Source organism: Aotus nancymaae, unplaced genomic scaffold, assembly GCF_030222135.1.
Source record: "Aotus nancymaae isolate 86718 unplaced genomic scaffold, 86718_ANA_hifiasm-v0.15.2.pri h1tg000058l, whole genome shotgun sequence".
In the NCBI taxonomy this organism is placed as follows: Eukaryota; Metazoa; Chordata; class Mammalia; order Primates; family Aotidae; genus Aotus; species Aotus nancymaae.
Window position 1 is genome coordinate 45,139,486 of NW_026988472.1, and position 15,884 is coordinate 45,155,369.

The window sequence follows — 15,884 nt, forward strand, 5'->3', positions numbered from 1 at the left end:
AGCCTGGCAGTGATCCTCTTGAAAACGTTTCCTAATTGTCCACAAAACCATTCTGATCATAGGTTCTGCTTTCTCTCCTCCTTGGCCCCTTAGCTTTCTTCAACCTAGACAGCTCCTTTTCCTGACAAGCTCTTCATGAAGCTATTTCACGAGATTGAAACCCTTACCTGTTTCCAGATATCTCTCTGGGCTATAAAAATCCGTGATTCCGGACCGGCACAGTGCCTCACGCCCGTAATCCCAGCACTTTGGGAGACCGAGGTGGGTGGATCATGAGGTCAGGAGTTCGAGACCAGCCTGGCCAACACGGTGAAACTCCATCTCTACTAAAAATACAAAATTAGCTGGACATAGTGGTGGGCACCTGTAATCCCAGCTACTCGGGAGGCTGAGGCAGAGAATTGCTAGAACCTAGGAGGCAGAGGTTGCAGTGAGCCAAGATCGTGCCATTACACTCCAGCCTGGGCAACAGAGTGAAGCTCTGTCTCAAAAAAAAAAAAAAAAATCAGTGACTCCTAAAGCCCACCTCCGAAAGAATTTGAAACCCCTTGTATAATATGTTCATCTGGTACCCTGATGGTAGTTCAAATTCAACATATCTAAAACCAAGCTAATTATTTTCTCCATTTCGAAAATCTCTTTGTTTTCTCTTACCCCCTTCAATCAGCCACACATGAAATGTGTCCACTTTTTGCACTACCTACTACCATTGCCTTGCTTGCTCAAATAATAAATGCTATCGCTGTAATTATAATAGCAGCCACTATTAACTCAATATCTACTAGGTACCCGGCATTTCTTAAAATCACCTGCAAGTTGGACACTATCATCTATGTTTTATAGATCAATAAACACAAGTCTGCAAAGACTAAATAACTTCCCCGATCTAATTAAATAGGGCAGGTCAAGTATGTGTTATCTTCACTCCCACTCAGTGACAGAAAAGGTCTATATAAGGTATAAATCCAAAAAGGACACCAAGAAAGAACAATTGTAGATGCAAGACAGCAACAAAATTTAGAACATGGAAAGCAAATGGTCCAGGAGTGACAGAGGGAAGAGACAATGGAAGCTGTAGATTCCACAACCCACATCCTTGTGCCACCCTAGCAGACCCACTTGCTAAAAAATTGCACACAGCAAAAAATGGAAAGAAAACACAAAGGGAAGTGGAGATGGAGGGACGGCCTGCACAGGAAACCTGAACTGCAATCCCCTTTCTCTGTCTGCCCCTCCCCTCAGCTTAGCAACTAAAGGGTAGCATCCCAAAACTGCAAAGATCTGGGGGAAATGAGGGGCCCAGGGGAAAAACTTACAGATGCTGGAAGGGGGGATGGAGAATTAAAAACAGACTTCAATGCCTTTTCTCCTTACGGCTAAACCTTGTAGTCCATAAACTAGAGCCAATAATACCAACTTCTAATCTTGAGGTTCCCAAACTGCGTGCTGACGTGCCCCAAAGCATCATGGCAAATTTACAGGGGCAGGGCAGGCTAATTTAAATTTCTGAGAAAAGCATAGATACTTGTCATTTGTAGGGCACCACACTGGAAGGGAGTTAGATTGCGCCGCATTCCTTTCGATGACATTGTATCTTCATGAAGCTAGGTTTTCCAGGACTGCTGTGATAAAAATCAAGTACTGGGCACAAATTAAAGTGGATTATGAGGGTGGCAGTTGTTTGCTCCCAAACAATTATTTTTAAATTTTATTTAAGAATACTAGCACTCATTCCAAGGAACATTCTGCATTCACCAATGGGTAGTCCTCAGGCAGTTCTCATCTGACTTCCAACTACATTATGTAAGTATTTCCAGGTATGTACATCTGATCAAATACACAGGTGTGAAATTGTACAGTCCAGAACAGTCACCTAGCTGCATAAACACTTCTATCTGTTAGAGTTCTGCACAGAAAGTTCTAGAAACAGGAGTCTGTAAGGCTTTTTTTTCCCCAGGTTTTTCTAACACTGAGAACACAGACAGTCGTATGGGAACTAACCTTTTGGAAATTACCTTAGATTCTGTACCCAAAAATCTAATCCTATTCACGCAAACTTGGAATTAAAATACAGCAGTTAGTTCAACTCCTTTATACTGTTTTGCTATCTGTCACACTTGGATAAAGATTGTAGTAATGAACTGAATGTACCCAGTTGTTCTATAGTGTTTCTCCATCCCCTGTCAAACAACAGGATACATTAGTACAAGTCAGGCCTAAGACAAAAGTGGAGACTGTGTCCACAGACTCCCAGAGAGCTCCTGGAGAATGCAATGAGCTGGCTTCCGTGCAGCCAGAATGTGAAGCCTGGACAGCCTATTTCACCGCTGCATGTTTTTTCCAAAATACACACCCAGTCTCTCTCCACCTCATGCAGATCTAGCTGTTACCTTACATTCATTTACATCTAGTCGTCCTCACTGTGTTCATAATAAGCAACAGTGTTCTAACACCTGAACTCACCATGGGCAAAAATTAATAAAAAGGATTGGAAAAATCCAGAATGTGGAAATACCCAGAGCACAGAGCTTCACAACATGGACAGTATCAAGTGTCATGTTGAGAAACAGAGATTTCTCCTCCAAGTTATCTAACTAGCCCTGGCACCCCCGGGCTCTCTGGCAACATGGCCTGGGACCGCCTCTGACCTCCGTCCCATCTGCCTACACACCTAGGTGGTTCCAGGTCTCCTCCCTCAGACATCCTCGCCTTCCAATTGCATCATACGTTTCCACCAAACTCACTGAGACATTTTTTGAGTTCATCCTCACTCCTCTACAAAAAAGTCCTCAGTAAATGTTCTCTGTTGATGGCCTACTTAGTCACAAATCCTATTCTTTTACGCTTGGTTTTGACTAATGAATTTATTATCTACACAGCTTTCAAGTTAGGTGCGTTGCCCAAACACACACACACTTCCATTTGGCTTACTTCCTCCTGCTGCTTAACCAACAAATTGCCTGGGCAGAACTACTTGGAAGCTAATAATTTGCTGTCTCTACTTAGTGTCATATAGTCTCCTAGAGATTATAAAGCACAACCATCTCATTTTACCCAGGAAGAAATGTGGTGACCTAAGTTGGCCAGAGGAGCAAGCCAATTAATGATCAAACAAGACAATTCTGGCATCAATTTCTCTTGACCCTTTCCAGAATAAAACACATCACTTTTGTTAGACTCCATGAATATGCACTAGCAATCATTTTGATGTGTAACTCAACATCCTCCCTACCCCATAGGAGACAACTCCTGATAACAGGCAGATAAACTGATTCATCAGCAAAGAACATGCTGTGTATTGACATGAGTCAAAAGCCAAAGCTACCAACAAAAAGACGCCATATTGATTGCGTGAATAACACACTCAAAGTGAAGCCTAAAAAGAGATGTGATCCTTTTTGACTGCTCCGGTCAACCACTCCCTCCCAAAGTTCACCTAACAGTTAATTCTGTCAACAGAATGAAGCAGCATATATTCTGAAAGGCCTGATCTTAGGTAGGCACGAAAAAAACAGACTGGAAAACACCAGAAAGTTATGGAAAAGCCATTAAAAAATGCATCATTTATTCCTCAACTCCAGTGATAAAATGCAGGCATAACTATTTGTCTAGTGAGGTGAACTTTAAGGACGAATTTTATGATCAACAAGAATGACTTCTCAATTTGATTCTTGTAAATATTCATACATGGTTAACCGTACAAAACTGTAACGAATACATCAAGTTTTCCCATTTCATCTAAGTCTGCCCACAGTAAACAACATGACACAGGTACTTCTGTGCCTTCTGTGTGGAGTGTGAAGCTGTTTTTTTTTTATTATTATTATTATTTATTTAGCGACAAGGTCTTATTATTACCCAGGCTGGAATGCAGTGGTGCAATCATGACTCACTGCAGCCTTGAACTCCAGAGCTCAAGTCGTCCTTCTGCCAGCCTCCAGAGTATCTGAGACATGCACCACCACACTCATCTAGGCTAATTTTTTAAAATTATTTTTAGTAGAGATGGGGTTCTCACTATGTTGCCCAGGCTGGTCTCAAACTTCTGGGCTCAAGTGATCCTCCTGTGTGGGTCTCCCAAAGCGCTGAGATTATAGGCATGAGCTACCACACTCAGCCTGTTTTGTTTTTTTAATGAACACCTGGCCCCTGTCCTTGAGTAGGCCAGGCAATAAATGCCATTCTAGGATGCTGTCAGAACCTAATCTTAGGACTGTGATTGGACTGTAAGCTTCAGGAAGGTTGAGACTCCCTACTGCCCTTCTCATCAGCACCTTTGTATGAGTGCCCCACAGGCTGTTCAGACCACTGAAATAATGCAGAAACTAAACTTTCTAAGTCCACTTTAATGGCTCTGAATAGCTCTTAAGTTCTTTTTGTCATTTTTACCTTAAAACAAAAAAACAAATTCTGCTACCAGAAATTATTTGCTCACTCTTTAATCTTTCAAATGAATATGCTTCTCAGTAAAGAGAATTTTCCCCTGCTCACTGAAAATGATGAGGTATCCCAAATAGGAAAATGACATTGCATTTGAGAAACTACAAAAGCAGCTGAAATGTAAGCTCTGGGGTTACTGGGACAGCTGTAAAGCAGGGTTTATCAACCCTGGCACTAGCGACATTTTGGGCTAGACAATTGTGGGGGGCTGTCCTGCAGGTTATAAAATGTTTAGCAGCAAAAATTAAAAATTAAATAACAAAAATAAAAATAAAAAAGAATGTTTAGCAGCATCCCTGGCCTCTACCCACAAGAGGTCAGCAGCACCTTCCCTGCCCCGAGGTGTGAACCAAAAATGCCTCCAGGTGTTGCCAAATGTGTCCTAGGAAGACAAAATTGTCCTCTCTTCCAGTTGAGAACTCCAACTCTAAAATTACGCAGACCTGCTTTGAATTCCGGCTCCACCCCATCACAACCTGGGTCAGCTTGGAAAACAGACTGAACCTTCCTATGCCCCCGCAAATTCCTCATCTGTAACATGGAGCTCTTACTGAAGAAATGCTATGAAAATTAAATGAAATTATATACGTACAGGATTTACACGCACAGAATATTCACCACCAGAGTGAGTGTCCAATAAATGGTCAGAAATGAGGGGTGGTTAAAAGAAATAATTTCTAGAACTCAAGGTTCTTATCTTTAGGCCACAGAGTACTGTAGTCTAGTCAGAAGAAATGGTTGAGACAGAGACAAAAAGAGATGAGAGAGGTTGGGAAAGCGGTGATAGCACTAAGGTATTTCCCTTATCTCTAAGAATGTGGCTTGGAATCAAAGCCAATAATGTTCTACTTAGACTCAAACATTCCAAATAATAAACAAAAAATATGCCCAGATCCCAAAAGTCTCCAAAAGACAAACTTTTTAGTATAAACGAGGAATTTACTCCAGCAGACACAAAAATACTAAAAGCACCAGACTACCACAACATGGTCTTAGATTTAAGAATCCAAACAACACTACAGTTCTAGAAAAGCAATCATGGCAACTTCACAATCTTCTAAAGGAAAAACTAAAGGCTGGCTTCTTAAAAGTTCCTAACTGAATCGTTCTGGGTTCCTTTATCTCTAGTTGCGCTCCACTGGACAGCTTCTGAGAGTACAGGCAATGTAGGAATTTTCCATTACAATGGTGTCAGAGACCGAAAGACAAACACATTTTTTAAAAAAGCAATCAAATTCTGCCCATTGATTTTTATGAGGATGCTAAAATCCTATGAAAAGATTGTGGTCACGTGGCGATTTGGAAACTAGCAGAAAAGTTATTCCTCAAAAGAACTGTAGTCACGAGATGTGTCATCCCTTACCAAAAAAAAAAAAAAAAAAAGGCAATACGTCCACCAACTATCTGTTCGGCACTTAAAATTTTCATCTTGCCTTTTGACTAAGTTGGAAGAAAAAAGGGAACGCGATTTGTCTGAATCAGATAATGCCCCCAAACCGCCTGCAGCCTCTAAGATTGGCTTTACTTTCCGAATTCCTCACCCGAATGGTCATAAGACATCGAACAAGCACGTTCTGCTAGGCTGAACTTCAGAGGTCGCCAAAATCAAGTCGTGGGAGCGCCTTTGTTTTCCCTACATTAATCATTCGGGTGTAGCGTTTGGTTTGGAGTGTGTGGATGTGTGTCCCGGAGTGGCTAGGGAAAGCCTGGCGTGTACGTGTGTTCCCAGGTGACTGGGTATATTTCTCCGTGTGTATGTGCACGGGTGTCCGGGCTTTTGTACCTCCCTCTCCAGTGTTTGTGTTCGTCCCCGTGTGTGTTGTGTTTCCATGTGTGTTCCTCTCCCCAGGGATGTTGGGACTCGTCTTTCCTCCTGCGTCAGACAGCAGGCAGGGAGACAACCAGCCGTCCTCTCTCCCAGGGCGGCCTTGTGACCCGCGCTAGCCCCGCGCGCACCGCACGCACCGCACCCTGCCCCAGCTGACCGAGGCCCGAGCCGCCCCCTCAGACCCCGACACCCGCGCGCCCCGCCTGGCCCCGAAGGAGTCCCGAGTCCCGCTCACCTCGCGGACACACGGAAGACTGCCCGGGAGCTCTGGGCCGGCCCGTCTGGGTGCTATGAAGACAGAGAGGCGGGTCGGGGACCTGCAGAGCAGGAGGCGGCGGCGGTAGCGCAGCCAGGCTCCAGCTCTAGCTGCTCCCGTCCAGCGCGGAGGGAACAACATGGCGACGGGCCGGGGCGGGGCCAGGGGAAGAGTGGGGCGGAGCCCTGGGAGGCGGGGTCCGGCGGCCAAGACCTTGGGAGAGGGGCCCGGGGGAGGTGGAGCCCAGGCAGGCGAGGCCTGAATCGTACTTTTCCTTCGGGTCAATTGCTCTTCCTGGGTCCTCCAGTCTGCGTTCGGGCGAGAGCGAGTACGAAATAACTGTCATTTTGAAAAGTTTATGTAAAGTGGAAATAAACAGAACTCATGAGACAGGATGTCGTGATTACAACGATAAAAACGACTAGGCAAACGGACAAAGAACAAACAGATGAAAAATGAAAACAGTTGTGATATTGTGGAAAAACAAGAACTTTTAAAATGAAGCTATTAAAACTTTCCTTTAATCTTGTTAAAATACTGCCTCTGTCCCTCTGAATAGAAAGCGATGGTGCAAAAGGTGGTATTAGAGAAGCTCTCCTTAAGTCCTTGCTTTATGTATGAAGCTGAGTACAGAATCCTATGATACCGAACCCTACAGGGGAGAGGGACTCTTAGGGACATCTCAATACATTTTGTAAGATAGATTTAGTTTATCAGAGAACCAAATACCGCATGTTCTCACTTAAAAGTAGAAGCTACATGATGAGAACACGTGGTCACATAGAGAGGAACAACAAACACCTGGGCCCACTTGAGGGTGGAGGGTGTGAGGAGGGAAAGGAGCAGAAAAAATCTAGGTATCAGATACTATGCTTGTTACCTGGGTAACTAAATAATCTGTACACCAAGCACTCGCGACAGGCAGTTTACCTACATGACGAACCTGCACATGTACCCCTAAACCTAAAATAAAAGGTTTTTAAAAAAAGATTTAGTCTGTTTATTTTCCAAGCCAAAGCTCTCACTTTTATGATGTTGGGGGCCACAACAATTTAATCTCCAGCTCTTTGGGGAGTCATTTTCAGGAAATGACTTTTCATTCAGCACTAGAAAGGTCATATTTGAGAAAGTTCCTCACAAATTAAAAAGGCAATTTTAGAGTACTTCTGAAAATGACACATAAGCTTAAATAATTTTTTTCCCATAAACAGAAATATATTTCTGATCTGCAGGTCATTTCCCCAAGGAAATATGTATAAATGTCTATAAAATGCAAATCTGTTAAATTGGGAGGAAGAAGAGATATACGTTATCTTGTTTTAAAATACATATTAAAAGTACACAGTAAAGCATTATATATAAACATTAGAATTAATTTTCCAGTAGAAAAAAAGACACGTAGTTGGGTCAAATTGCAACGAGCAATCCACAGGGTAATTAAAGAAATGCCACCTGAAAATCACACATCCTAACCATAGTCAAGGAGTGATGGAATAGGAGTTTATCTGTGCAACGGCTAATACCAACCAGCTACTAACAAGTGATCTCATGAAATTATTGAATTTTGAGTTAAAGCAAAGCTTGAGAAACTCAACAGCTTTCATAAAAATGACCTAAGAAGGTTCCATGAGTGACTCGTAGGCTGTTCCAAAATGCAAGAAGGCATGCAAACATATTTGAGTGTAGCTTATAGGACCTGAAGAAAGAATAAGGAAAGTTACTTTTTCTAAAATAACTATCAGTTGGATTCTAGCCAACTGACATTTAAGAATGTTAGTATGTTGCGGTCTCTTCTACCACTCACTTCTTAACCTCATTTCTATATCAGTGCAAGAGTAAAGTGGGTCAAAAGATTTTTCTTTGAAGGGCAAGTTTGGGGGACTTTTGTTGTTGGATGTGTGTGGTTGGTAAGCTAATGCAAGTAGGATAGACAGTCTCTATCTCTCTTGCTCCATAAACTTCTTCCTTGATGAAAACATTAAAGAACCTACCTAGTTTGACTCCCTTCATCTAACGAGGATTTTCATCTTTATATTCTGTAAACACCAATTCATCATTCATGGAAGAGAAAGAGGCCAAGGTTGCTATGCATAAATGATTCTTTTATTTAAATGACACCTAACTATTACTATGAGTACTGAGAGTTAATACCCTATCTCAAGCTGGAGACTGAAAGAAATTACTTCTGGCATCTCTGATGAAAAGCTACAAGTGGCCAGACATGGTGGCTCACGCCTGTAATCCCAGCACTTTGGGAGGCCGAGGCAGGCAGATCCCAAGGTCAGGAGTTCGAGACCAACCTGGCCAACATGGTGAAACCCCATCTATACTAAAAATACAAAAAAATTAGCTGAGCATGGTGGCACATGGTTGTAATCTCAGCAACTCGGGAGGCTGAGGCAGGAGAGTTACTTGAACCCAGGAGGTAGAGGTTGCAGTGAGCCGAGATTGCTTGCCACTGCATTCAAGCCTGGGCAACACAGTGAGACTCTGTCTCAACAACAACAAAAAAGGCTACAAGTAAGTGGGCCCTAGACTCAGGTACAGTAGATGCTGATGGTAATTGAACTGCTTTTACTTTCACATACAAGGAAAAACACAGAACACAGTTTTAGGCCATTTCACCATTATATTACATATTTAAATAGTCACAAATTTGATATTTTTCTTAAGTCATTTGGCCAAATAGGAGATTTGGTCGTAATATTGCATAGATGTTCTTGTATAGCTGTACTAGGAAGGGGAAAAAGCATAAAATATACATAAAATATTTTATGTAACTCAAAATTTGTTATATTTGGCTTTAAAGTCAAACCAGAGTGAAAATTCATAACAACATATAATGTTAAATAAAAAAGAACACTGCCAAATAGTATATGGAAGAAAAATCCCAATTTAGTTGAGGAAGCATTTTTTATAATACATAGCTTTTCAACATTCATTGCAATATTTAATAATGTATTTATTTATATACTTACATATTTATATAATATATACATCTTCGATATTTTAAACCAATGCCACGCTTATCCAGTTTGCCTGGAAATTAAGTTCAACATGTTTCCTGCACTAATACAGAACTTTTGATAGTGATTCTTAAGTCAGATAAAATTTCAATGTATGAGGAAATGCCAGAAATCAGATTTCTTCACTGCTCCACTTAAAAAGGAGTTCTCAAGCAAAAATGCAGAGGAGCATCATCTTTAACCTACATATCACCAGTGAGCAAATTTCAGGATTTCTGGACTCAGACCGATGTAAGCAAATGAAAATTCTGTCCCTCAACCAAATAGATTTCATGAGTCCCATGAATTCTATCCAGTGGATGCTGTCGAATGGCAACCTGGGTGTTAAAAGCCATTGCCATCCTTCCTTTTGTCAGCCTACACACTGTCACAAGGGAGGAGGGCATGGCAGGCAGAAGCCAACACAACTCATGCCTATCAAGTCTGTGGGTAACCACCACACTCACCCATATCCCTCCAATGCCTGCAGCATAGACATACATTTACTGTCTCTTCCCTTGGGTGACTTTAAGATTTGCAGGAAATGAAAAGTCAATTCATGTTAATACTTATTTATTCAACAAATGTATATTGAGTGTGTACACTGTGCTAGGTGCTGAGAATACAGTAGTAAATAAGACACGGGAGGAATTCAGGGGACGTCCCCAGCCACCATCCTCTTCTCTGAGGACAACCACTCTCCTCCACACTTTGGCTCTCATCCAACAGCTTTTTAAAAAATGTGATAGGACTTTATCTTGGTGAATAAAATAGATTCAGTTCCTTTCCTAGGAGAGCTTAGAGAAGATTAGAGGAGACATTCAATAAGTAACTAAACAAATGTGTAGTTACAAAGGGACTCATGGCCTTGAAGAAAATAATCAAGGCCCAGTAGATGGGAATATCGGGTGATAATACCAGAGAAGGCAGGAATGAGGAGGTGACTCAGGCCAAGCTCTAAGAATGAGCAGGCAGCAGTGGGAAGGGCTTTGGCAAGAGTTGTACAAGTTTTGTAAACAAGGCCATAAATAACTTAGCATATACCAGCTTTCAATAAATCTGTCTAAATAAAGAAAACAGGCAAACTACTATAATTAAATCTTCATAACTGGTGGAAGAACTTAAAATTGTAATGTTTTCTCTAGCGATGCAAGATCTAATGTATTCTCTTAAAAATAATATGTGTATGTTGAATAGTGCTGCACTTTCTCGACGACACTCTAAATATAGCTTAACTCAGTTAATTAAAAACAGCAAAATGGAACAAGCATTAAAATTCAGGAATGAAGTGAGGAATTCAATCCCTTTGCTGATTTGCTGATGAACATGAGTCAAAAACTGAACTTAACCTTCAAAGCAATAGAAGGAAAATCACGTACACACCATGGATACAATTACGTAAAAAGTATGTGTGTGTGTGTGTGTTTGTATGAGTGTGTACATATGAGTGTTTATAAACAAAAGAATGGAAAGCAACAAGGAAAATCAAAGCAGTTGAATTATTATGGCAGTAGGATTCTGAGTAATTTGTATCTAAATTTTGGATTTCATGTTATAATATTATTTTGGGCAATAAGTGGAAGTTTTTCAATGAAGCAATTTTAAGAAACCTTTAAAAGCACTTCATAAGGCCTCACAATTTAATCTTTGCCTTAGGCTATAATAGTTAGTCAAAACAAAAGTCCAGTTACCTTGGCAACTATTTCCTTCAGACATAAGCCCACACAGACATGTCCAAAACCACGTGTACTGCTCCTAAGACTGAGGATACTGATGCTGAAGTGTTCCTCTTCCAGCCTCTTATGGTCTTCTATCTAACTACCCAGTGCTCATTTGCAGCTTTCTTTACCTTTTAAGAGCTGAGATCACCATCATCCTGACATAACCAGCTTCTTATCCTGTCACCTTCCCTAACCTTACTCCATCTACAGGAGTATAAATAATCCAAGCTGGTGCTGGATCATAGTCACAGCTACATCTAGGCTCTGGCTAAACAAAATCCCTAATTAAGTTTGATAAATCCCTCACTCTATCTGCCTAAAAGAGGAAAGGGAGAACTCTCACTGGTAGAAGACATTACGTGGAGCATTTATGTTTCATTTATATGCTACATCTGGCATGCAATAAAAAAGTATTAGACATGCAAGGAGGGAGGAAGAAGTGACTAATAAGAGAAAACAATAGAATTTCATCATTTGTAATGACTAATTTGGATATATCGCAGGAATGCAAGGGTAGTTTAACATGAACAGTTCAAAGGGAAAACAACATGCAGTCAACTCAATAGATGAAGAAATAACTCATTCAATTAAATTCAACACTCACTTGTGATAAGTAATCTCTTAGCAAATCAGGAATAGAAGAGACTTCCCTAACCTCATAAAGAATATCTACTAAAAATCTATATCAAACATCATTCTTAATGGTCAAAATCCATTATGTATGCTCTTTAAAACAGAAAAAAAAGATAAGAATGTCTACTGCAACCACTCTCTTTGACATTGCATGCGAGGTCCTAGCACACAGAAATAAAAGCAAACAAGTGTGAGGACTGCAAAGGGAGAAACAAAACTTATTAAATACAAACAATGTGATTGGAAAATCCAGATCACTCTGCAGAAAATGTATCAGTGAAAGGGTTTAACAAGGTGGCTAGATAAAAAGTGGTTAACAAAAATAAGCTCCATTTATATAACCAACAAAACACAGGAAACATCAACTTAAAAATATATTAACTTCAATAACAAAATTATAAAATATTTAGGAATAAATTTAACACAAAAAGAGTGAAGACCTTCATGGAGAAAATTAGGTGTGGTGCCTGAATGGACTAGAACTGTGCTGTCCAATATGGTAGCCACTACGCACATGTGGCTATTTAAATCTCAATGCAAACCAATTAAAAAGATATAGCATTAAGAATTCAATTCCTAAGTCATATTAGCCTCATTTGCACTGCTCAATAGGCACCTGTGGCTAGTTGCTACCCAATTGATGGAGTAGATACAGAACGTGTGCATCAGCACAGAAAATTCTCAGACAGCACTGGACTAGAATGTGTCAATCCATCACATACACTTTCAATACGAATACAATCATTTGTACTACACTGCTTATGTTATACCTCTGTATTATTGTGTTCTTATGCTGCTAAAAAAGACAAACCTGAGACTGGGTAATTTATAAAGAAAAAGAGATTTAATGAACTCACAGTTCCACATGGCTGGGGAGGCCTCACAAATTATGGCAGAAGGCAAAAGAGGAGCGAAAGCACATCTTAAATATTGCGTTTAACAACATGTGGGGATTATGGGAGCTACAATTCAAAATGAGATTTGGGTGGGGACACAGCCAAACCATATCAATCCCCATAATGGAAATACAGATTAGAAGTTGTAAAGTTGTAAAGTTTGCTTATCTTCTTTTTTTTTTTGAGACAGAGTCTCGCTCTGTCGCCCAGGCCAGAATGCTGTGGCACAATCTCGGCTCACTGCAACCTCCACCTCTAGGGTTCAAGCGATTCTCCTGCCTCAGCCTCTCAAGTAGCTGGGATTACATGTGCACACCACCACACCTGGCTAATTTTTGTATTTTTAGTAGCAGCGGGGTTTCACCATGTTGGCCAGGCTCATCTCGAACTCCTGACATCAGGTGATCTGCCCACCTCGGCCTCCCAAAATGCTGGGATTATAAGTGTGAGCTACCACACCTAGCCCAGTTTGCTTATCTTCTATGTTTGTGGGGGATATTTGTCTTTTGTGGGGGATGCAGTTTGCTTAGCATCAGAAGGCCCTTCTGACACTTAAGAAACCAACTATCTTGTGAGTCTTTTCATTGTAAAAGTCCCAATGGAGAGACAATTGCTCTTCCAGTACCCTGACAACAAAAGTACAGGCACAAGACCCAAGACTAGCCAATCAAATACTCTCTTTGAAGAGCTGGGTCTTGGGTAAGCAACACAGAGATGCTGGATTAGTTCAGAGTTCATTCTGGCACAGGTAGTGGTAGCCTCTAGTATCTAGTGACCACCAATGGTGCTAGTGTCCAGAATGCTAGTGGCAGTTTCTAGTACCTAACAGTGACAGCATCTTAATCAGGTCATTTACGTTCTGGCCATGGCTGCGGCTCCAGCCTCCTGGATACTCTTTGGTGCCTGTCCACTCTCCAAACTCCAGCCTTGCCTCTAAGAGCTACTTAATATCTCCCCTAATAAATTCCTTTTCTAAGTTAGAAGGAGTTGATGTCTTATAGATTATCTAGTCCAACCTTACTGGGATTCATAATGTAAATGCAAGTAAATGGAATTCTCTCTCTCTTAACACTTATGTTATCTGTCAGCTTAGGCTAAGCTACATAGTGGTAAAAAAAAAAAAAAAAAAATGACCTCCCCAAATCTCAGTGGCTTATGAAAAAAGAAAGATTTATTTATCACCTTACTGTCCATTATGGGTCAGCTGTGGTTCCCGTCCATGTCATCTTCCCTCTAGACCTGATGAACCCAAACTAATGGGTCACCCTCCATCTGATATATTGTAGGTATCATTGGTTGAAAGAAAAGAGACAAAAATAAAACTCCTGCTGGCTCTTGAAGCTTCCACGCAGAAGTGATATTCATCATCTCCCCTCACATGATGTTCACTAAAGCAAGTCACACACACTGTGATGTATAATCTTCCTAAAGAGAGGGACATTGCAAGTCACATGGAAAAGCCTGATCTGAGTGATATGATATCCTGCAAGGTCCCACCAGGGAGGTCATCAAATATTTGAACAATAATACAACCTTACACTGACATTATGACTCAGGGCTTTGTTTATTAATCTGGTAAATTTCAAATTCCATAACAATAATGAAATGAATTTATTTTGAAAAAACTATTTTTCTGGAGATTAGTTTTGAAACATTAATATTAGTAATATTTGATCCCGTTTATTAAGCTTAGATGCAGGGCTTCTAAAGTGTGACATTGCTATAAATAACCAAAACAAGGATGAGCGCATATTGAAATTCCACTGTAATCTTAAGTAAAAATCTATTTTGCAAAACTGCATTAAGCATCTACCAAACCTAGAGTTAAACTTTGGGACTTTGGGGGATATATATCTAACTACTAAAACCTGCACAGGAAAATTGATGGGCAATTAAAGGGAAAATAACATGCTCACAAATAATATAAAGCAGTGATAAGATAGAGGAGAGATGGAATAAGGGAAGTTCATAGGATGGGATAATTATGGAATTCTGTAGCTTAGAGATTTAACGGACTTGTGTGAGGAACAGATTGCTTTTCATGCAATCCAAACAATTGTATACCACACACACACACACATTTCTTTTTTGAGACGGGGTCTCACTCTGTCTCTGGCTGGAGTGCAGTGGCACAATCTCAGCTTATTGCAACCTCTGCTTCTCAGACTCAAGCAATTCTCCTGCCTCAGCCTCCCAAGTAGCTGGGACTACAGGCATGAGCCACCAATGCCCAGCTAATTTTTGTATTTTTAGTAGAGATGGGGTTTCACCATGTTGCCCAGGCTGGTCTTGAACTCCTGAGCTCAAAGCAATCCACCTGCCTCGGCCTCCCTAAGTGCTGGGATTACAGGCATGAGTCACTGTGCCCGGCCTACACATTTTACGATAATTTTATACCACAGGATATGTGTGTTTGGGAAGAGACACATAGGGAAGAAACAAATTGATTCAACTTCTAAGAATTCCTAAATTTTGTCCTTACTAAACACAATGGCTCTAGTGATGAAATTTCAGTAAATTCTTTTTTGCCAAGTAAATTACAAAACTAGGGGAAAATATCCTTGTTTCCTTTTTCTTATAGAAAAAAAAATCTTGTGATCTTCACCTTGTAGATAACAGTGAGTATCTGGATTTCAAAATGTCAAGTTTTGCATGTGGTTAATCAAAAATAATTTTTTTTCAGACGGAGTCTCACTCTGTCGCCTAGGCTAGAGTGCAGTGGCACGATCTCAGCTCACTGCAACCTCCACCTCCCGGGTTCAAGCGATTCTCCTGCCTCAGCGTCCTGAGTAGCTGGGACCACAGGTGCGTGCCACTACATCCAGCTAATTTTTTGTATTTTTAGTAGAGACAGGGTTTCACCGTGTTAGCCAGGATGGTCTCGATCTCCTGACCTCATGATCTGCCTGCCTTGGCCTCCCAAAGTGCTGGGATTACAGGCATGAGTCATCATGCCCGGTCCAAAAATAATTTTTGACAGAAAAGTTGGAAGGACTATAATTGTAACAGGTAGAAATGTCAAATCATGCAAATTCAGTTAAAGCTATACTTTAAGTAAAGGTCAGTACAGTTTATTTGGTTAGTAAAATACGGTTTACTTCTTGA

The 15,884-nt window shown here is 40.8% G+C and overlaps 1 protein-coding gene across 4 annotated transcripts in view; it reads right to left on the reverse strand.

Annotated features, from left to right (window-relative positions):
• The window catches only part of RAB9A (RAB9A, member RAS oncogene family), a 51,732-nt gene that overhangs the window by 14,955 nt on the left and 20,893 nt on the right, over window positions 1-15,884 (reverse strand). For 2 of the 4 annotated variants that reach the window (XM_012435070.2, XM_012435065.3), the window contains exon 1: window positions 6,504-6,665. The exons of the other annotated variants lie outside the window; for them this stretch is intronic. The gene's annotated coding sequence lies outside the window, so the exon portion shown is untranslated. Of the gene's footprint in view, window positions 1-6,503; window positions 6,666-15,884 lie in introns of those variants that run through there. 4 annotated transcript variants of the gene reach the window in all.